We start from the raw sequence: 23,644 nt of genomic DNA on the forward strand, positions 1-23,644 counted from the left end.
TTCTCTCTCTCTCTGACCCTCCCCTGCACACACTGTCTCTGTCTCTCCCTCTCTCAGAAGTAAATAAAACATTTAAAAAATTTTTAAAAAGAAAAACAAAATCACTAGTGGAAAGCTTAACCGAATGAGGCAACCAGGCTCCACTACCAAGTTTAAATAGGACATAGAAACACTTGTTTATGTACTACCTGTGGCTACTTTACACTAAAACAACAGAGCTGAGTAGCTGCAATCAAACTGTATGGCCCATAAAGCCTAAAACACTTTCTGGTCTTTAACAGGAAAACGTTTGCTAATGGCGGATTTATAGCATTACCTGAAATTATCTTGTCTATTTGCTTGTTATCCTCATTCTCACACAAACAGAAAAAAAGCCCAACAAGGACCTTGTCTATTTTGTTCCCCACCATAGTCTAGTATTTAGAAAAAAACTCCTGGAACAAAATAAGGAGTCAATAAATATTTGATGAATAAATGAGTGATTCATAAATGTCATTGTGAAGAATTTAAACTCAAGCCCTAGCCATAATAGGTTTTATGAATATATGACAGGCATTAACAGCTTAAAGAAATGGTGGTCACCAACTAGTCCAGGTCATTGGGTTTCTTCATGAAACTGTACAGGTCTTTTTGTGTGCATGCTCATAAGAGTCTCTCGACTACTGGAAGGTGTAACAACATTCTGTCAGCTGACTGCACTTCTGTTTTTCTTAAGATGCAAATACTCTGAAAAATCTAATTTCCTATGTACATGGTACACAACACCCACACTATGCCAAATCTCTATGTTCATAATTACAACAGACTCCATCACGTGCTAATGAAATTTTTAATACCTAAATGTTTCCTATGGTGATCAGCAATCTATCCTGTAAGCAACTGAAAACTCTTCAGAAATTAAAAGGTTACCACCCACAGACCAGAAGCAGCTTTTTAATCTTTCTACACTAGCCAGAGAGTGGGTGTGTGATTTCAAAAAAATTAAAAAATATATACACAAACCAATTCTACTGGTAGAGGGCAAGGTAGTTAGGTTAAAATCCCACCTAAAAGCACTGTGTGTTACAGGACATTAGTAAAATTACCACCTACTCACAATTCTGGTCTTGCTGTTGTAATCTACAAACGGACAGACACTATCTATCTACTCCCTGTAGGAATCTTGTCATTAACATTTTCATAAGGTTCTCTCCTCCAGGCTTTGCAACAATTTCTATACACAGGTACTACTTCAAAGACAAGGATCTGGTTTAACAAAATCACTTCCAAAAATTAAGGTGTTGGTCAGAAGACATAAACATAGAAAAGTTTTGTGTAAAGCAGCTACTTGCTTTTTAAGCCCCAGACTTTTTTTTTTTTTTTTGGAATTAACTAGTTTAGGAATTCAGACCTTTCCTAGAGACGTTTATGAGTATGTCAGATTTACAGCAACCATTTTGGATTAGACGGTGTGTTTTTTATCTTCGTTTCTTCTGTGACAGGGTGAAAAGGCAGACTTGCAAAAGCGGTGACTAGAATCTACCAGGACTCGTGTATGGGGTCATCCAAGAAAAGGGAGAAATTCGCCGACAGCTCAAGAGGGCTGCCTCAAGAAACTCTGCTGCGGATTCACCCGGGAGATCCTCACCAGCAACGTTGTTAAGGTGTGAACCAAACCAGCAACTGGACCAACACGACACACACCTTTGCTTAAAATAAACAACAGCAGCAGCAACAAAAAGCAGGAGGTTGCCTATAAACGGATATTTAGGAAGGTGCAACTCCTTTCTCTTCCTACAAGGATTAATAAAAGGCACTCTGGGGCCAAGCCAGCCAGCCTCTTCTCACAACCCACCTTGCAACACCTAGCCTCCCTTTCCCAGTACCGCGCGCGGGCTCCTTCCTCCCCTCAAACGACAAGTTCAAAATCAAAACAAAAGGTGCGAAACTGGTTCCAGGTGGCAATGGCTGGGCCCCAGTGGCCAACTTCTGAGGACGCCAGAACACGCGAGGGCTCACAGGACCCCAGACCCCCACCAGAGTCTACTCCCAAACAGTCCCTCGGGCCGCGCGCGGCCCAACTCCCCACACGCCCCTCCCTCCCCTCGGCCCTGGAAGGGTGGAGGATGGAAAGGGGGACGAAGGGAGGGGGTAGGGAGGGAAGCCCCAGTGTCCAAGTGACAGCGGAACGAGCAGGGAAGGAAAGAGGCCCGGCGGGATGCTGGAGGACGAGTCCTAGGCCCGGAGCTCCAGCCCCGAACGGGGGCNCAGAGTAGAACCTTGGCAGGTGATCCTGCGCTGCTCTCGCTGCTCTCCTCCCCGCTGCGTTCCTCCCGGCGTAAGGTCCAGAAACCAAGGCCCTCTGGTCTGGCCCCTTTTTCTGGCGAGCGAGGGTCCAGAGCTACGCAAACTTGAGCAGACTTCAGCCGCCGTTCCGGAATACACACACCTGTTCTTCCCACCTTGATCGAAAGGCCTTCCTTCCTTCTCCGATCTAGCAGGTTTTCGTCAGCTGCTGGGATAAAGACGGAGGCTGTTACTATTTACCGTCTGGTAATACCACTGAAGGGACCACAGCAGCCATCAGCCTATCCCTTTATTATTCCATTTTTCTAACTGATTTATTCGTTCATCATTTATGTATTGAAGCTTCCGTGTGGTAGGCCCTGTGCCACTTGCTGGGGGTACACTATGGAAATAAAAGTGTCCCTAGCCACACGAAATTAGGTCTGGTGAAGAAGGACAACGTTAAAGGGAGAATCACAAGACGTTAAAGCTTGTAATTAGTAAGATCTCTTCTGGGAGGTACAAGATGTTAAAACCTGGGGGGGGGGCGGTGGAAATTTAGTCAAGGATATACAGGCTGGAATCCAGAGGCTGACTGGAAAGGAGTTAACAAGGACCGACAGGTGAGAGCTTGGCATGGCCAGAATGGTGTGCTGAAAGACCACTGAGTGTGGAATTGAGTGCGGGAAGAGGTATGCAATAATTGAGGCAAGGGTTTGAGAATCTGGGGACGCCATTGAGGATTTTTCATTGTTTCTATTTTTAAACCATCACTTCTGGAGGGGGCTCAGAGTTGGGACAGAGGGCCCAGTTAGAAGGCTGCTGTAACAGTCAAGGCAAGGTAAACTGGTGATGGTAGAGAAGAGCACTTCCTAGGGACAGACAGGGCTTGATGATAGTTCGGATGAAAAGTGAAGGCCCGGGAGGTGGCAAGATTATCTTAGATTTGAGGTTGATGGGGGGATGCGTTTATAGATCTCAGGAGCACTGTAGGAGGCCCCTGAGGAAACTAAAAATGGGTTATAAACATGAAAGCTAAAGCTACAAGTAAATTTCTAGAAGAAAACAAAAAAATCTTTAGTGATCTCGAGATAGGCAAAGATTTCTTAGGCCACAAAAAGAAATAGTTCTCAATTTGAACTCCATCCAATTAAAAAATGTTTATTCTTTAAAAGACACCATTAAGAAAATGAAAAGACAAGCGACAGATGGGAGGGAGAATTTGCAATACAATATATCTGACAATAGACTTGTATTCAGAATATATAAAGAACTCTTATAACTGAGTAATAAAAAGGCAATAAACAACCCAATTTAACAATGAGCAAAGGTTTTAGTAAACATTTCACCAAAGGAGAAAAAAATGGCCAATAAGCAACAAAAAGATGCTCAACAACTTTATTCATCCAGGAATTTGCTAATCAAAACCACCAAATCCACCACTACACTCTCCTTAGAATAGCTACAATTAAAGTCTTATGACCCATTAATCCCACTCCTACACATTTCCTTAAATGTACTCAAGGTCCGAATAAAGACAATAACAAAGTCATACTTCCCCCAACATGCTACAACTAACCTGCATACAACTGAAACATATACCTTTCCCCAAAAGAGAATACCTTTCATCCTTAGGTGATGTTCCCTTTCCATTTTTGACATCCTGTAACTTAATACTGCAACATAGAGTTAGCTACTATCAATACATCTCCGTTGTGTAGTAGCAATTAAATTTCCCCCTTGGTAATTAGGATCAGCCACCCCAGCCAGAACAGGAACGCCCTTCTTAACATTAGTTTCAGGTGTAAAACACAGTGATTTGACAAATCTATATACTATGCTATGCTCACCACAGTGAGCCACCTGTCTCTATACAACACTATTTGAATACCATTGACTATATTCCCTGTGCTGTACCTTTCATCTCTGTGATTTGTTCATTTTATAACTGGAAGCCTGTATCTCCCAGTCACCTCGACTTATACCCATTCCCCTACCACCCTTCCCTCTGGCAACCACCAGTTCTACATATTTATGGATCTCTTTCTTCTTTTGTTTGTTCGTTCATTCATTTTTACTCTTCTAGACGCCACATATAAGTGAAATCATATATTTGTCTTTCCCTGTGTGATTTATTTCACTTAGCATATAAGAAACTTCCTCCTGGGCGGCTCAGTGGGTTTACCGTCTGACTCTAGATTTCAGCTCAGGTCATGATCTCATGGTTTGTAGGTTGGAGCCTGTGTTTGGCTCTGCTCTGACTGCTGACAGAAAGGGATTCTCTTTCTCCCTCTCTCTCTGCCCCTCCTTCTCTCTCTCTCTCTCTCTCAAAATAAAATAAACATTAAAAACAAAAACAAAAACTCCCTTCTTTGCCTGTTGATTCAGAGCCATGAGATACCCAAAGTACCCATGGGACAATCTCCATTCCAGTTCAAAAGAATCATTGTTAGCAGCACTACCAACAATAGCCAAATTATGGAAAGAGCCCAACTGTCCATCGACTAATGGGTGGATAAAGAAGATGTGGGCTCTGGAATATTACTCGGCAATCAAAATGAATGAAATCTTGCCATTTGCAACAATGTGGATGAAACTACAGTGTAATAAGCTAAATGAAATAAGTCAGTCAGAGAAAGAAATATATGATCTCACTCATATGTGGAATTTAAGAAAAGAGATGAATATAGGGGGAGGGAAGGAAAAATAAGATAAAAACACAGAGGGAGGCAAACCATAAGAGACTCTTAAATACAGAGAACAAGCTGAGGGCTGCTGGAGGGGTATTGGCCAGGAGGATGGGCTAAATGGGTGATGGGCATTAAGGAGGGCACTTGTCAGGATGAGCACTGGATGTTTATTACATGTAAGTGATAAATCACTAAATTCTACTCCTGAAACCATTATTACACCATATATTAACTAACTTGGATTTAAATAAAATGCAAAAAAATAAAACTATTTTGAAAAGTAAAAAAATAAAAAATTCATTATTGGGTCTTCTGGTGGAAGCCCTCTTCCCTTTGGAACCAAGACCTACAGACCAGCAGAGCTTCTGGCCAATTCTTCTTCAAGACAAAATGAGCAAACAGGTGCCTTGCTTGAAGTTCTGCCAACCATGAGGCTTTTTCTTCACTGTTCTTCAAGACTACCCCAGAGAGGAGCAGTACTATAGCAGTCCATTTTCACCCAGCACCTGCAACCTTTGTACACGAGGCTATAAACCAAGACTATTCTCTTTTTTCCCCAGTCAACTGATCATAGGAAATGCCCCAGTGGATTGTATCTGTGGGCTGAGAGAAAAGATAATGTAGCAAGGAGCCAACGACATTTGGGCCACTTCCTCGTACAACTTACTCATACCTTCAGTGACCATACCATTTGTGATTGCCATTTATGCACAACTTTATAGTTTGTGAGTCAGAAAGCACCTAGTTCATGATGGGCGACTCAGATTACCTGGTAACTTGATGGCCCATGGTCAAGCATTCAGTCTGTACTAGGCCTCAGTAGTAAGCCAAAAGCTGTTTCTCAAAAGGAGAGTAATTATATGTAGAAGATGGCAGAGTTTTGCTCCAAAATCTTAAAGTTCTGCACTGTAATTCAGGGAGCAGGCCACAGACTGTAACCAGCATTTCTATTAGCCCCTTGCAGAATGAGGCTCTGAGTTTGGTTTTTCAGAAATCTTGGCCCTCAGCGTTTATTTCAAGGTAGATTTAGAAGCTTTCCAGTCATCTATGCATCATTTGAGCTGGGGATTGAAGGCCAGAGCTCATCCTTTTCTTTCCTCACTTTCTTCAGTACAGTTAGGAGCAACCAGCCAATCCCATTATATTCCTAAATTGACTACACTATCCTAAGGCAGAAAATACATGGCCTTTCTCGACCTCCCTTGCTATAGTTATTTGATTAGGAATACCCAGGGGTGCCTGGGTGATTCAGTCAGTTAAGCGTCGGACTTCCGCTCAGGTCATGATCTCGCTGTTCGTGGGTTCGAGCCCCGTGTCAGGCTCTGTGCTGACAGCTCAGAGCCTGGAGCTGCTTCAGATTCTGTGTCTCCCTCTCTCTGCCCCTCCCTGCTCACGCTCTGTCTCTCTCTGTCTCAAAAATAAAAATAAACATTTAAAAAATTAAAAAAGATACTTAAAAAAAAAGGAATACCCAATGCCTCATCATGCCATGGACTACCATTACCCTCTTTACCCCTGAAAATAGTCATTAGTGTGCCTTTAAATCTAACTAGGTTAGGGACACTTGGGTGTCTCAGTCAGTTGAGTAACCAACTTTTGATTTCAGCTCAGGTCATGATCTCACGGTTCATGAGTTCAAGCCCCACATGGAGCTCTGTGCTGACAGTACAGAGCCTGCTTGGGTTTCTCTCTTTCTCCTCCTCTCTCTCTGCCCCTCCCCTGCTTGCAGTGTCTCTGTTTCTCTCAAATAAATAAATAAATAAATAAACATTTAAATCTAACCAGGTTAGAGAACAATTCAGAAAACTCATTCTTAAGATTCTGTTCATTTAGAACCACTTTCAATACCAAAATCTGTATCAGTCAGGGTTCAGAAAAGCAGAACAAGTAGAAGACAAGAAACAAGAGATTTATTTAAAGAAATTGATTTATGCAATTGGGGGTGGGGAAGAGGGCTAGTTAAGCAAAATCAAAATTCACAGGGCAGGCTATCAGGAAGGGTCGACTGGAACTTTCAGGCTAAGGCAGAAACTGCTGTCCCAAGACAAATTTCTTCTTCAGGAGAAACTCAACTGTGTTTTTAAGGACTCCCCAATGACTGAATCTGGCCAAACCAGATTATTTGGGATAATCTCCCTTTCTTTCTTTTTTCTTTTTTTAATGTTTTTATTTATTATTGAGAGCAAGAGCATGAGAGAGCATGAGCAGGGGAGGAGCAAAGAGAGATGGTGACACAGAATCTGAAGCAGGTTCCAGGCTCTGAGCTGTCAGCACAGAGCCCGATGTGGGGCTTGAACCCACCAACCATGAGATCATGATCTGAGCCGAGGTCAGACGCCCAACCAACTAAGCCACCCAGGCGCCCCTAATCTCCCTTTCTTAAAGTCAACTGATTAAGGACTTTAATTATTTATACAAAAATGCCTTCATAGCAATACTTAGATTACTGTTGACAAGTGTAAAATAACTGGAGACTATAGGAAAGCCAAGTGGACACTTCAGAGAGACTATCATATAACCAAGAGAAATGAAAACATATGTCCATCCACACCAAGACTTGTACAAGAATATTTATAGCAGCTCTATTCACAGTATCAAAACACTGGTAACAACTCAAATGCCCATCAACAGGTATGTGAATGAACAAATTTGGTAAATCTATATGATGGACTACTACTCACTAGTTAAAAGGAATGAACTACCAATACACCCAGCTATGTGGATGAATCCCAAAGCCATTATACTGAGCAACAGAAGCTGAAGACAAAAGAATACACATTGTATACTTCCATGTAAAATTCTAGAAAATGCAAACTAATCTATAATGATAGCACATCGTTGGTTGCCCAGGTCCAGATATGGTGACAGAGATGAGGGGTAAATGATTACAAAGAAACTTTTGGAGATAATCAGAATAATCTGAATCGTGATTATGGCAGTGGTTTCATGGGTATATACCTATGTCAAAGTTCATCCAGTTGTGTACTACAAATAAGTGCAGTTTGTTGTATGTATAGTATGCCTTAATAAAATTGTGATTAAAAAGAATTCATTAAAGGAGTGCCTGATTCTTGATCTCCAGATTGTAAATTTGAGCCCGAAACATGGAGTATAGAGATTGCTTCAAAAATAAAATCTTAGGGACACCTGGATGGCTCAGTAGGTTAAGCATCCGACTTCAGCTCAGGTCATGATCTCGTGGTCTGTGGGTTTGAGCCCCACATCGGGCTCGTGCTCACAGCTCAGAGCCTGGAGCCCGCTTCGGATTCTGTGTCTCCCTCTCTCTCTCTCTCTCTCTCTGCCTCTCCCTCATTCATGCTCTGTCTCTCTCTGTCTCTCAAAAATGAATAAGTGTTCAATGATAATAAATAATAAAATATTTTAAAAAATTCTTTTGATGTAATTCATAGCAGATTAGAAGCAGAGCAGAAGATTGGTGAACTAAAAGACACAACCAAAAGTATACAGAAAGGGAAAAGGAGGGAAAACACAGAAAAGAGCATCAGAGATACATGGGACACAGTGAAAAATAGTGCTACAGAATAGAGACTGTATAAGATGGTAAAAATATTGGTGTGCTCCTATTGAAAACATTATACAAATGATTCTTCCTTTGGTGAGGTAATATCTAGCATTCAAACACTTATCCAATTACTTTTAAGTGTGCGGAAATTGGAAAATTATCCATTTGGCAACATTTGGTAATATCATGGAAGAATATTTATGCAAAATCAAATAACACCAACAAAACATGACACATTACTCAGAGGATGAAATATAAAACCCATTTATTAAAATGTTAGCAGGTATTATAAAAGATATATTTGGGGATAAGGTGAAAAGTGCTAAACTTTAACTCATTATTTTAGATTCAATACCTAATGTATGTATGTAACACAGATAATAATTATGATTCAATTTGTAGATTTCTAAACTCAAATACTTTCTTGTAAAGATTTTATTTATTTTTAAAATGTTTGTTTATTTTTGGGACAGAGAGGGAGCATGGGGGAGGGGCAGAGAGAGTGGGGAACAGAGTCTAAAGCAGCCTCCATGCTGACAGTAGAGAGCCTGATGCAGGACTAGAACTCATGAACCAATAGATCATGACCCAAGCCAAAGTTGGACGCTTAACCAACTGAGCCACCCAGGCGCTCCTAAAGATTTTATTTTTAAGTAATCTCTACACCCACCATGGGGCTTGAACTCACACCCTGATATCAAGAGTCGCATGTTCCACAAACTGAGCCAGCCAAGCGCCCCCACTTTAAATTTTTCATAAAATACTTACAAAAACTGAACATGACAAAAATCACTTGAGAAGCCAGAAATATGACAATGGTGCAACTATATGGTGAAAATGTAGCATTGTAATTGTTCTTTGAAAAAAATGATATACCATTCTATAGCTTTTTAAAGCATTCTTTAAACTTCATTATGAGCAGTGCAGTCAAACTCTCCTTTAACATTATTGATTTTAAAAGTATCTTCCAAAAAACTGTATGACTGCTTTTCGGTTTCAGTTAAACGTTTGAGTATATTGAAAGACACTGAATATAAATGTAAGACCACTGTTAAATAGATGACAGGGAAATTGAGTTGATACTATCATGCCAGTAAAAATTCAGTTACAAACAGTGTGCAATGATCTTTTTTATGATGATATTAACAAAGAACATGGGTTCTAAAATACCAGCTGACGTTCTACTTTCAAATATATCCTTGTCTAAATTTATTAGCTTAGTACTGACTTAGTATGATGCTTTAGATAAAATTAATGGTTTAAATAAAATGATACAGAAAATTCAATGTACAAAAAAACAAAATTTTGAATGTATATAATGCTCTCAAAAACCTCAAAGGGATTAAGAAGTTCTACAAAGAAAAACTAAATGAGAATCCTTATAAAAATAGATTATTTTTTTTTTTAATAGTTTATTGTCAAATTAGTTTCCACATAACACTCAGTGCTCATCCCCAAAGTGTCCTCCTCCATGCCCATCCCCCCCTCCCCCCACATCCATCAGTCCTCAGTTTTTGTCAGCATTCAAGAGTCTCTCATGGTTTGCTTCTCTCCCTTTCCCCCACCATTTCCGCCCTTCTTCTCCCCCTTGTTCCTCCGTCAAGTTCCTCCTAATCCTCCTATACGTGCAAACATATGATATTTGTCCTTCTCTGCCTGACTTATTTCGCTCAGCATAACACCCTCAAGGTCCATCCATGTTGCTACACATGGCCAGATTTCATTGTTTCTCATTGCCAAAAAATAGATTATTTTTAAAAACTAGATTTATTGGGGCATCTGGGTGGCTCAGTTAAGCATCCAACTCTGGATTTCAGCTCAGGTCATGATCTTGCAGTTTGCAAGTTCAAGCCCCACATTGGGCTCTGAGCTCTCAATGCAGAGCCTGCTTCAGATCTTCTGTCTCCCTCTTTCTGCCCCTCCCTCTCTGGCGCTTTCTCTCTTTAAAAAACAAAAAATTAAAAAATGGATTATTAATCGGGTGCCGGGGTAGTTCAGTAGGTTAAGTGTCTGACTTCAGCTCAGGTCATGACCTCAAAGTTCACAGTTTGTGAGTTTAAGCCGCATATCGAGCTCTATGCTGATAGCGCAGAGCCTGGAATCTGCTTGGGATTCTGTGTCTCCCTCTCTCTCTGCCTCTCCCCTGCTCATGCTCTGTCTCTTTCCCTCACTCAAAAATAAATAAAACATTAAAAATACTAGAAATGTCTTTCTCTTTTAAAAAAATAGATAATTGATTTTTACAATAAGTTGCAGAGCCTTTTGACATTGGTTTCAATCTCTTCAACATAGAAAATACTAGAAAAAGGAGATTTCAGTTGCAAATTCCTCAAGCTACCTATGATCCAAACCCAAATTTTAAAGTAAATTTCTTTTTTATCCTGCATTTGAAACGCAATGTCATTTTTAAAGTAAAAATGTATGATCCTGAACAAAAATAATGACCTTTTTCAGTCTTTAATCTAAATCCTTACTATTCAAAATGTGGTCCTTGGGGGGCGCCTGGGTGGCTTAGTCGGTTAAGCGCCCGACTTTCGCTTAGGTCACGATCTCGCGGTTCGTGGGTTCCAGCCCCGCGTCGGGCTCTGTGCTGACTGCCAGCTCAGAGCCTGGAGCCTGTTTCAGAGTCTGTCTCTCCCTCTCTCTCTGACCCTCCCCTGCTCACGCTGTCTCTCTCTCTCCTAGAAATAAAAAAAATAAAAAATAAATTAAAAAAAAATGTGGTCCTTGGACCAGCAGAATCAGCATCACCTGGGAGATTGTTAAAAATGCAAAATCTTAGGGGCGCCTGGGTGGCTCAGTCGGTTGAACGTCCAGCTTCGGCTCAGGTCATGATCTCATGGTTCGTGGGTTCAAGCCCCGCATCGGGCTCTGTGCTGACAGCCAGCTCAGAGCCTGGAGGCTGTTTCAGATTCTGTCTCTCTCTCTCTCTCTCTGACCCTCCCCTGCTCTCTCTCTCTCTCAGAAATAAATAAAAAACATAGAAAAATATTTTTTAAAAAGTGCAAAATCTTAGCCCTATTCCAGATCAGTTTAGTCAAAGTCTTTATTTTAGGCAATCTGGCAATCTAGACTAAGCACTGGACTAAGTGACATGTAATTTGACGAATGGCGGTGAGCATGAACTGCAACAGCTATTGAAAATTGACAGTTAAAAGCAATTAATGGGTATTAGTGATAGTATTGGTGGGAAATGAATGCAAAGGAACTGAAAACCTTTAGTTGTTTGGTAAAATTTTGCATAACTTCCGTTAAGTATTGTGGTATCTTTGTAGTAATAACATCACATTTCCAAATATGCCTCCATATATGTCTTTCAGGATGTGTTTAACTCTGCTAATGTGGATAGCCAGTAAAGAACGTATCTTTACAAAATTAAAATTTAGTAAGAACTAGTTACAGTCTAGAGAGACCAAAAAAGGCGGTCACATCTAGTGTCCACTATATGCAAAATATATAAATGAGAGAAGGTAAAGATTTAAATTGTCATAAGAAATTTCATTTCCATGGAAGCAGGCTAAGTAACTGTTATATGGCAAATTATCATACACTATTAACTCTGAATTTCTAATTCTTGTGCTAATTTCTCTTTCTTACCTCAGGACCTTTGCTTGTGCTGTTTTCTGTACCTGGCACATCTTCTCTCAGACTCTGCTGACTTCTCATGTTAAGGCTAAAATGTCATTTCCTTAGAGAGGACTTCTCTGGCCCCACAGACAAGGTCAGCTTCTTCCAACACACCCCAAAAGCATTCTGAACATCCCCTTTATTAGCTCAACATACATGCAATTTCCCCTTGATTACCTGCTTTCCTCTCTGGACTGTGAGCTCCACGATGCAGGGACTTTGTCTCTATTGTTCTGAACCCACTGACCTTTCATGTATCTCTTTAGGTGCTCAATAAATGTTTATTGGATTAGTAAATGAATGAGGGGCAACTCTATTAATATTAAATGAGATATGGCCCTGCCTTATATTTTGTACAACCCTTTACTCTTTTTAGCACATTTATTTCTGTTACCCTAACTTGTGCCTCCAAAACACCCAGATCTGCCTAGTTAGCCTCTCAGCCCTTAAACTGTGTAGGAGGTCTCCTACCCCTTAGATAGGAACTCAGACTGGAGATGGAGTGCGTGCCTTCCCGTTGTAACTCTGCCACTTCAGACCCATGTCTTGGGCAAGTTATATTGCCTCTCTGTGCCCCAGCACCCTTATCTATACTTAACCCAGCGGGCTACTATGAGCAGGAAGTGAATACACACATGTAAAGTACTTGGAACACTGCCTGGCACCTGACAAATGTTTGTTTGTTTGGTTTTTTGGGTTTTTTTGCTATTATTACAGGAGTACTATGAAGATCAAGTGAGTTGGGGCCAATATTAAAGATTAGACATCCTCAATATTGTGTTGAATAAAAAAGCAGCCAGACACAAAAGTCCACATACTGTATGATTCCATTACATGAAGTTCAAGGACAGGCAAAACTACCTAAGATGATAAAGGTGGGTCACAACAGAGGGGTGGGGGGGCCAGCATATTGACTAGGAAGGGGTACATAGCAGTCTTCTTAGATGCTTGTAATGTTCTGTATCTAGATCTGAATGGTGGTTATACAAGTGTGTATGTGTGTAGAAATGTATTCCTTTTTTTTTCATTGTTTTGCTTAATGTTTTATTTATTTTTGAGAGACAGAGAGAGACAGAGCATGAGTTGGGGAGGGGAAGAGAGAGAGACACATAGAATCCAAAGCAGGTTCCAGGCTCTGAGCTGTCAGCACAGAGCCCGACACAGGACTTGAACCCACAAACTGTAAGATCATAACTTGAGCCCAAGTGGGACGTTTAACTGACTGGGCCACCCAGGTGCCCCTGTAGAAATGTATTCTTAAGATTTATGCACTTTATGTAATTTATACCTCATTTTAAGATTTAGGCAGAAGTAAGAGATTGTGACCAATCTCCTTTTATCTTGGCCTGGAGGGCTTCCCCTAGCCTCTTCTCTGCCTCCCACCAAGAACCTAAGAGGCGAGACTTGATGAGTTTTAATCCCTTTCCCCTTGTTTCTTTCTTTCTTTTTATTTTTTAAAAGTTTATTTATTTATTGGGTGAGAGAGAGCGCATGAGCAGGGGAGGGGCAGAGAGAGAGAATCCCAAGCGGGCTCTGCACCATTAGCCCAGAGCACAATTCGGAGCTTGAACTCACAAACCATGAGTTCATGACCTGAGCTGAAATCAAGAGTCAGACACTCAACTGACCGAGTCTCCCAGGCGCCACTCCCCTTGTTTCTTTCTGTCGACAATAAGCCATATATTCCTTCCACTGACCTGGCCTTAATCCTGAGGGGGGGTAGGAGAAGGCCACATTCCAAAAGCCCAGCACGTAAGGTAAAGATGAGTACAAATGGTCCTATCAATAGTGTGAAAAACATGGCCCTGCCTGGGACTCAGAGCCAGTGGTACCAACTCCCATGGTCCTCATACAATCCAAGCAGAACCAATAATACATGTAGTTCCAGGGGAATCGAGCTCTGACAGCTTTTCTACTGGGATCTTATGATTCGAATTGCTAGTGGTTGGGATCTCAACCCAAATGAATTGGTATCTCATTTGGTTGGGAGATCCTAACCAAAATGGTCTATTTTGGTTTCAAATGATTAAAATCCAGAGCAAACAAGCTTCACAAAAATCTCACAACTTATTGGAAGGATGCTGGTATGGTTATAGAACACATCCATGGAAAGGGAAGGGCCTCAGGGGTGCCTGAGTGGCTCAGTCGGTTGAGCGTCCTACTTGATTTTAGCTCCAGTTACAATCCCACGGTCATGGGGATGCACAGCCTGCTTGGGATTCTCTCTCTCTCTCTCCCCCCTCTTCCCTTCTCTCCAGCTCACATGCTCTCTCTATATCTAAAATTAAAAAAAAAAAGGGAAAGGAAAGGAAAGAAAAGAAAAGGAAAGGAAAGGAAAGAAAAGAAAAGGAAAGAAAAGAAAGGGCAGGGCCTCAGAGACACCTGGATCCTAGAGTACTTTCTCTCCTCTATGCCTCTCTTAGCTTTATTCTATCAGACCAGCTTTCTCCTCGTGATGGAGAACATGGCTGCCATCAGTTTCTGAGCCCCACACATCATAACCTCACACTAGAAGGCACAGATCACGCTTACCATAAATCCAGACCAGAAAAATCTCAGGGAAAGATTCTGATTGGCCCATTTTGAGTCCAGTGCCCACCCGTAGACCAATCACATGCGGGCATGAGGGTGGGGCATTGTGACTGGCAAGACCCAATGGAACTGCATGATGGTTAGAAAGTAGAAAGGAACAGGTCTTCCAAGGAAGGTATTGTCCTCAGAAGAAGAAGGGGTGCTGTGCAGGGCAGACAGCACAGTAGGTGTCATAATGGTAGAATAGAAAGGAGCACAACTGAATCCAAGAGGCCAGGCCTGTTTACTTCCTTAATTATGAATAACCTCTCAGTCCCTATTGTGCAGGATCGAGAGATGAGGCCACCAGCTTGATCTACAGATTCAGTGCAATCTCAATCAAAATCCCAAAATAATAAAAAATATTATTTTGTGAATATCAACAAATTAATTCTAGTGTTTATACAGAGAGAGTACAAAAGACTCCCAGAAGAGTCAATGCAATACTTAAGGAGAAGAATAAAATTGGGAGACCGCCACTCTAAAGCTCACTCTAGAGCTATATTAAGCAAGACAGTATGGTATTGGCAAAAGAATGAACCAATAGATCAAAGGGATGGAATAGAAGTCCCAGAAATAGATCCACTAAATATAATCAGTTTATGTTTGACAAGAGAGTGAAGGCAATGCAATGGAGAAAAAAAGAGTCTTTTCAATAAATGGTGCTGGTGCTGGGACAGCTGGACATCCACACGCAAAACAAAGAAAGAAAGAAGGAAAGGGAAAATCTAGATACAGGCTTTACATTCTTCATAGAAATTCACTCAAAATGGAACATAGGCTTAAGTCTAAAACACAAAACTATGTAGTTCTTAAAAGATAACACAGTAGAAAATCTAGGCAGCCTTGGGTATGGTGATGACTTTTGTGATACAATGCCAAAAACATGACCCATGTATCTTAGTCCACTTGGGCTGCTATATAGCAAAACACCACAGAAAAAGTAGTTTATAAACAACAGACATTTATTTCTCACAATTCTAGAAGCTGACGTCATGAAGATCATGGTGTTTGCATGGGTGGGCAAGAATCCTTTTCCAGGTTGCAGACTTCTCGTACTCTCACATGGCTGAAGGGGCTAGGGAGTCTCTCTGAAGCCCTCTGAATTATAAGGTACTAATTCCATTAATGATGACTCTACCCTCATGACTTATGCATTTCCCAAAGGCTCCACCTCCTAATGCCATCATCTTCAGGGGTGAGGACCTCAACATTTGAATTAGAGGTGGGGGTGGACCCATAAACATTCAAACCATAGCACCATGAAAGAAATAAGTGATAGGGGCGCCTGGGTGGCTTAGTCGGTTAAGTGTCCGACTTTCGCTCAGGTCATGATCTCGCGGTTCGGGTTCGAGCCCCGCGTCGGGCTCTGTGCTGACTGCCAGCTCAGAGCCTGGAGCCTGTTTCAGTCTGTGACTCCCTCTCTCTCTGACCCTCCCCTGCTCACACTGTCTCTCTCTCTCCTAGAAATAAATAAAAACATAAAAATTTAAAAAAAAAAAAAGAAATAAGTGATAAGCTGGACTTAATTAAAATTAAAAACTTCTGATCTGGGAAAGACTCTGTCAAGAGAATGAGAAAGCAAGCCACAGACTAGGAGAAACTGTTTACAAAAGACGTACCCAAAATACACAGAGAGCCCTTAAAATGTAGCAATAAAAAAGCTAACAACCTGATCTTAAAATGAGCAAAAGATCTGGACACCTCACCAAACATGATATATGGATGGCAAATACGCATATGATAAGATACTCCACAACATATGTCATTAGTGAAGTATAAGTTAAAGCAACAGGATACCACTAGACACCTACTAGAAGAGTCAAAATCCAGAACACCAACAATACCGAATATTGGTGATAATATGGAGCAACAGGAACTCTCGTCTGTTGCTAGTGGGAATGCAAAATCGTAGAGCCCCTTTGAAGATGGTTTGGTGGTTGGCAGTTTCTTACAAAACTAAACACGTTCTTTCCATACAGTCCAACAATCATGCTCCTTGGCATTTACCCAAAGGAGTTGAAAACTTATGTCCACCAAAAAACCTACACATGGATATTATGACAGCCCTATTCATAATTGTCCAAACTTGGGAGCAGCCAAGATGTCCTTCTCTAAGTGAATGGATAAATAAACTGTGGTCCATCTAGACACAGGATACTATTTAGCACTAAAAAGAAGCGAGCTACCAAACCATGAGAAGATATGGAGAAATTTTAATTGCATATTACTAAGTAAAAGAAGTCAATATAAAAAGGCTATATATTGTATGACTCCAACTATATGGTGTTCTAGAAAAAGTAAAACTTCTAGAGATAGTAAAAGGATCAGTGCTTCTTAAGGGTTAGGGGTAGAAAGAGATGAAAGGGCAGAGCACAGAGAATTTTTAGGGCAGTGAAAATACTTTGTATGATACTATCATGGTGGATACATTTTGTTACACGTTTATCAAAACCCAGAGAATATATAATACCAAGACTGAACCATAATGTAAACAGTGGACTTTGGGTGACAATGATATGTCTTACAGGTTTATCAGTTGTAACAAATGTACTACTCTGATTGTCTGGGAGGCTTGGGGTGGGTGGGGGCAGGGAGGATATGGGAACTCTCTGTGATTTCCACTCAATTTTGCTGTGAGTTGAAAACTGCTTTAAAAAATAAAATCCAGGGGCCCCTGGGTGGCTCAGTTGGTAAAGTGTTGGACTTCAGCTCAGGTCATGATCTCACAGTTCGTGAGTTTGAGCCTCACATCAGGCTCCATACTGATGGTGTGGAGCCTGCTTGGGATTCTCTCTGTCTCTGTCTCTCTCTCTTCCCTCCCCCAAATAAATAAACTTTAAGAAAAATAATAAAATAAAATTTAGGGGCACCTGAGTGTCTCAGTTGGTTAAGGGTCTGACTCTTGACTTTGGTTCAGGTCATGATCTCACAGTTTGTTAGTTCAAGCCCTGAGTCTGGCTCCACACTGACTGTGTGGAACCTGCTTGTGATTCTCTCTCATTCTCTCTCTCTCTCTCTCTCTCTCTCTCCCTCTCTCTTCCCCGCTCAGCCTCTCTCTCTCAAAAAGAAACATTAAAAAATAATTTAAAAAATAAAAAATAAAAACTATTTAAAAAATTACATTAGCACAGTGACACATAAGTTATCAGTAAGTGCTAGTTACTGTTACTTTAATATTTAATATGTCCTATCCAGCTCTGACATGTAATGATCCCATGATAGTAAATGGAAGAGCATGATAAGAAAAAAAAAACCTAAAAATTTGGCTCATTCCTCTTCTAAATCATCAGGTTTAAATCCCCAAGAGAAGAGGACACTAGGAAACAGATAAAAAGCATTTGTTAAGTATTTACTATGTGCCAAGCAGCTTTACCTATATTTATATATTTACATATTCTCCACACCATACCCTCCAAGTCTCTCTGCACTTGGACTGTGTGGCTTGAGTACTGGCCCTGCCACTTACAAGATGTGGGTCCTGGGCAAGTTATTTAACCTCTCTGTGCCTCAGTTTCCTCATTTGTTAAAAAAATAAATAAGCAAGTAAGTAAATAAATAGTTTTTCTACCAATCTCACAGAGATGTTGTGTGGATCAAATGAGTCAAGCACATAAAACAACGAATGGCACATAGCAAGTATTTTTGCGTGTGCTAATTGTATTTTAGAGCTGTGGAAACTGAAGCACAGAGAGGTTAGGTCACTTGTCCAGGGTCACACAGCTAGAAAGTGGCAAAATTTATTTATTTTTAAAATGTTTATTTTTGGGACGCCTGGGTGGCTTAGTCGGTTAAGCGTCCAACTTTCGCTTAGGTCATGATCTCACAGTTCGTGGGTTCGAGCCCCGCATCGGGCTCTGTGCTGACTGCCAGCTCAGAGCCTGGAGCCTGTTTCAGAGTCTGTGACTCCCTCTCTCTCTGACCCTCCCCTGCTCACGCTGTCTCTCTCTCTCTCTCCTAGAAATAAATAAAACATTTAAAATAAAATAAAATAAAATGTTTCTTTTTGAGAGAGAGAGACAGAGCATGAGTGGAGGAGGGAAAGATAGAGAAGGAGACACAGAATCCAATGCAGGCTTCGGGCTCTGAGCTGTCAGCACAGTGCCGACACAGGGCTCAAACCCACAAACCGTGAGATCATGACCTGAGCCAAAGTCGGACGCTCAACCGACTGAGCCACCCAGGTGCCCCATAAAGTGGCAGAATTTAAACTCAGGTCTTCTTGGATGACAGCCAAGTGTACAGGCAATGACAAAGGTATTAACTGCTGTGATAAGGGAAGCCTGGAGACCGTGGCAGTTCCAAGGAGGCCATGGAGCAGGTCTGGGGCAGGTCTGGAAATCTTCCAGGGGGAGACCGTACTTAAGCCACGGCTTAAAGGATGAGCAGTTTGCCGGGTGCACGGGTGAAGAAGGGGGGAGCGCAGGCATCACGCAGAGCTCAGGTGAGACGGGCTGGGCCGGTGCAAGTGGTTTAGGGTAGACAGGTCACAGAGTGCTAATTGGCCTGTGACAGCAGGTGAAGCTGTTCACAGACCACGGGGGCCAGAAGGAGCCTTCACACCCTCTACATCTCTCCATTTCAGTTGAACCTGCTTTCAGACAAACTTACACTGAGTCCTAGAACAGAAAACAGATGCAAACAGTCCTCTGCTTCAGTGATATGGGGATGGTTTCCCAGAGGCCCCCTTTGTCCTCAGCTTTCTTGCCGCCCTCCCCCACATCTTTGCAGAACTCCCCTAGGGCCACACCCCCCGATTTTACAGATGAAGGAACTGAGGCCCACCGGTCCTGGGAGAGGAGAGCCAGAGTTTTGGACTCACGACCCAGGGCTTTTGTCATTAGCATCATTTGAAGTTTCTCTGCCAGCTAAGAGCTTAGAAGCTTGTTGGGAAGAAGGGGTGGGGGCAGTAGCTGAGCTCAGAAAACCACATGGCTTCCCCTTTCTAGGACTCAGTGTTCCCATCTGTACAGAGGGCAGAGCTGAGAGAGACACTGTCTATCTGTGGATCCTGAGGCATCAGCCCCTCTTAGGGGACCCCTATCCCTGAGCCCAGATCTTAGTCTCTGTCTCTCTAGATCCCGCCCCCAGTCTTGGGGAGGGAGGTGGAGGGAGGTGCCCAAGAATTGCCAGTGAGTGAAGGCCGAGGACAGAGTGCTGAGCAGAGGGACAGGCAGCATGACTGGCAGAGGCTGAAGTGATCTGACCTGGCGGCTCAAGGTATTTTTAGGCCTCGGTTCTGCCTCTGGGCTGGAAGCAGATTAGAGAAAAACAAAGCTGGAATGGCCTCTGCTTGGCCCGACAACTCCACCAAAGGGAAGGAAAGACTTTGAGAAAAAGCTAAACAGCCTTTGGTTTATTTTTGTCCCTTCTTTTCTCAGCAGGTGGGACCAAGGCCAGGGCTGGAGGGGATTTGAGGGGCATCGGGAGGCCCCTCATGCTTGCGAATATTTCATTTGGGACCAGGGATTTCTTCCCACCTGCCCTCACAAACTCACGCCTCTGCTTCCATCAGCGCCCTCGGGCTCAGGGCCTTGGATGGCTCCCCAGTCTAGATTTACAGAAGCCTCTGTGACCTCGCCACATAGCCCACACTTAACCTCACACAGCCCCGTGGCCTGACTCAACTCAACAAACATTTACATTCCAGCTGTGCTCTCAGCATTTTCCAATACCAACTTGCTTAATCCTCAAACAGCTCACTTGTACAGAGGAACAAAGTGACGTCACAGAGAGATGGATTGACCCGCCTGTGGCCCTAAGAAGCAGAGGGACCCAAACCCAGGCAGCCTGGCTCCAGAGAGCAAACTCTTGACTGTGAGTTGTGCCACTTCTCCAAAGCCTGGCACCCTTCAGGCTACAGGACACCAGACGCCTCCCCCCTGAGAGTCCCCCAGCCCCTCCATGACCACTAAGGTCACCCACATACCGAGGAAGCCTGCTGACCCCCAGTAATTATTAATAGAGGAATCGCCAGTCCACCGTGCTCCTCAGCCTCTGACCTCCTGCTCCCAGCTGCTCCTCCAGTGGTTCCGGAACCTTCTCACTAGGAGAAACCGGAGTCCAGGCTGATATGCTTACACAATTTTGCTGCAAGCCTGACGGAGTGGAAGGAAAACTGAAACCCAGTCACCAGATATCTCTGCACTGGTCATGCCCTGGCCCTCGAGAACCCCACCCCGGCGGGCCCTTCTGGCTGATTCTCTCCTTAACCCTTTGCCTTGTACTTCAGGTGGAGGCCCTCCCATCAGAATCCCTTATCTTTCCAGAGTCTAGGAATCCTCACTTCCCTAGGCCATGCTCCAACTTGAGCAAGCAAACCCAAGGAACAACCCCCAATCTCTTCAGAGATACCTGCTCCCCCAGAACACAGCAATTAACGTGGTTCCTCTGGGGCCATGGTTTCTTCCTTCCAGAAGACGGCTTTTACTCTAAGATAAATGCTTTCCCAAATAGAAGAGCAATCTTTGCCCAAAGGGTGACTCTAGTGCCACCAAAGAAACAGGCTCTGGGCTTTTAAATTGGCATTCCCTGCAGGCCCTGCTGAAAACACAGGTGACAGCTGTAATGACTGAGCAACATACTCATGGGACAGAGTCACAAAAGTTTACTTTGTCTCCCATTACCTCTTTAAAATGGATTCAGGGCTCCTGGGCCGCTCAGTTGGTTAAGCGTCCGACTTCAGCTCAGGTCATGATCTCACAGTTGGGCTCTGTGCTAACAGCTCAGAGCCCGGAGCCTGCTTTGGATTCTGTGTCTCCCTCTCTCTCTGCCCCTCCCTGGCTCGCACTCTGTCTCTCTCTCTCAAAAATAAATAAACATTAAATATATATATATATGTTTAAAATGGATTCAGTGGAGAAAGCTCTGGGTGGAAACTGAGACCCTCCATGGTTTTTCTGATAGTTCACTGCCCAGATATTTGCCCAAACATGAAATTGGGTGTTTGTGTGAGAGTGTTGTTGTTGCTGTTGAAATGTTTATTTTTGAGAGAGAGAGAGAGCGTGTGTGTCCACAAGAGGGGAAGGGCAGAGAGAGAGAGAGAGAGAGAGAGAGAGAATGACAATCCCAACCAGGCTCTATACTGTCAGCACAGAGCCAGATGTGGGTCTAGAACTCACAAACTGTGAGATCATGGCCTGAGGCAGAATCAAGAGTCAGACCCTTAACCGACTGAGCCACCCAGGTGCCCCTGTGAGAGGGTTTTGGATGAGATTAACATTTAAATTGGTAGGTTTTGAGTAAAGCAGATTGCCCTCTGTAATGTGGTAAGCCTCACCCAATCAGCCGAAGGCTTGAATTGGACAAAAAGACCAGCCATCCCCGAGCAAGAGAAAATTCTCCAGCAGATGGCCTTGGCCTTCGGACTTCATCTGCAACACCAGGGCTTTCTGGTCGTATAGCGGGTGGCCTTCACACTGAAACTGCTGTGTGGGGTCTCCCGGCTCTCTTGCCTGTCAGCCCAGCTTGTGGATACACATACTGGTCTCCTGTAGCTTCTGTTTCTTGGGAGAACGCTGACAAATACAGCAGATTCAAACAAACACACCAGAAAACAAAACAAAAACAAACAAACAAACAAAAAAACCTCTATGTTCATTGCAGGGTGTTAAACACAGTCTCAGTTCACAAGTTAGAACGTCCAGCCTGGGAAACAGCCAAAGTTCGCAACTTTTCAAAAAGTTACAGAGGGGCCTCTTCTATTAGAAGGTAGATAAATCCTTCTTTCTCTTTTACCCACCTTTAAAGCCTCCTCATCCATCTGGCTCAGGTGGCTTCTAACCCATGGCGGGTGGGGGAGGTATGTGTGTGGAGGGGTGGAGGGTTGAGATTCTGGGGAGCAGGAAAGTCGTGACTCGACTGATACTGCTATGGAATGGGTTCGTGCCAACCTGTGGGTGAAGCGGATCCCTCTCAGGGGGTATGTTCATAGATTCTGGGGACCTTTGAGAACATTCCATTTTACTTTTTTCTTTTTAATGTTTATTTATTTTTGAGAGAGAGAGAGACAGAGAGAGCGTGTGTAAGCAGGGAGAGGCAGAGAGAGGGACAGAGGATCCAAAGCAGGCGCTGCACCAATAGCAGCGAGCCCAATACAGGGCTCGAACTCGCAAAGTGAGATCATAATCTGAGCCGAAGTCCGACGCAGTCCGACGCTCAACCACTGAGTCACCCAGACGCCCTTCCATTTTACCTTTTTGATGTGAGCAACACACTTACCTCCTGCTGGCAATTCTCCTCAGCTTCTGTTTTTACTCTTCCCTCCCACAACCTGGGGCACAAGCCACTCTGTCTCTCTGCAGCTGACACATCACTCCTCCAGGTGTCTACTGGGGCGAGATCAGGCCAGCTCTCCTGAGGCGCCTACGTCTGATCTGTGGAGAATCTTCTTGTTTGCTCACTCCTCTGACAGCCTCTGGCGGTGAGGCTTCCAGCTCAGCCATCCCTCTGAGGCTCCTTTCTCTGATCTTTTAGAATGCTGAGATCAGAGACCAGGCCCAGTGTCCTCCATCCTACAAGGAGCCCACACTTAGTTCCCAGAGTCCCCTTGTGACCCATCTCCTGGCCTCCAGTAAGGCACCTCAGTGCTCCCCCTACGTGGGGTGGGGCTGAGAGTAGGGAGAGGCAAAGTCCTAACTTCTCAAAAGAAGATCTCACAGGGGTGCCTGGGTGGCTTAGTCGGTTAAGCGTCCGACTTTCGCTTAGGTCATGATCTCGCGGTTCGTGGGTTCGAGCCCCGCGTCGGGCTCTGTGCTGACTGCCAGCTCGGAGCCTGGAGCCTGTTTCAGTCTGTGACTCCCTCTCTCTCTGACCCTCCCCTGCTCACGCTGTCTCTCTCTCTCTCTCCTAGAAATAAATAAAACATTAAAAAAAAATTTAAAAAAAAAAAAAGAAGAAGATCTCACAAATTTCTTTAATCTCCAGCAACTAGATAATTAGATCCTCGATGCAGGTAGATCTTTCAGGG

The 23,644-nt window shown here is 43.2% G+C and overlaps 1 protein-coding gene across 6 annotated transcripts in view; it reads right to left on the minus strand.

The window, feature by feature from the left end:
- Window positions 1-23,340, minus strand: part of TMCC1 (transmembrane and coiled-coil domain family 1) — a 261,826-nt gene extending 238,486 nt beyond the window's left edge. Inside the window, exons 1-2 of one of the 6 annotated variants that reach the window (XM_077751622.1) lie at window positions 22,897-23,340; window positions 2,259-2,491 (exon numbers count right to left, since the gene is read on the minus strand). The gene's annotated coding sequence lies outside the window, so the exon portion shown is untranslated. Of the gene's footprint in view, window positions 1-2,258; window positions 4,560-22,896 lie in introns of those variants that run through there. The other 5 variants (XM_077751621.1, XM_077751620.1, XM_077751625.1 and 2 more) reach the window with 5 other exon arrangements.
- Window positions 23,341-23,644: the final 304 nt, after the last annotated feature.

The sequence above is a fragment of the Crocuta crocuta genome, unplaced genomic scaffold (genome assembly GCF_008692635.1).
Source record: "Crocuta crocuta isolate KB4526 unplaced genomic scaffold, BGI_CrCroc_1.0 scaffold69-1, whole genome shotgun sequence".
Taxonomy (NCBI): Eukaryota; Metazoa; Chordata; class Mammalia; order Carnivora; family Hyaenidae; genus Crocuta; species Crocuta crocuta.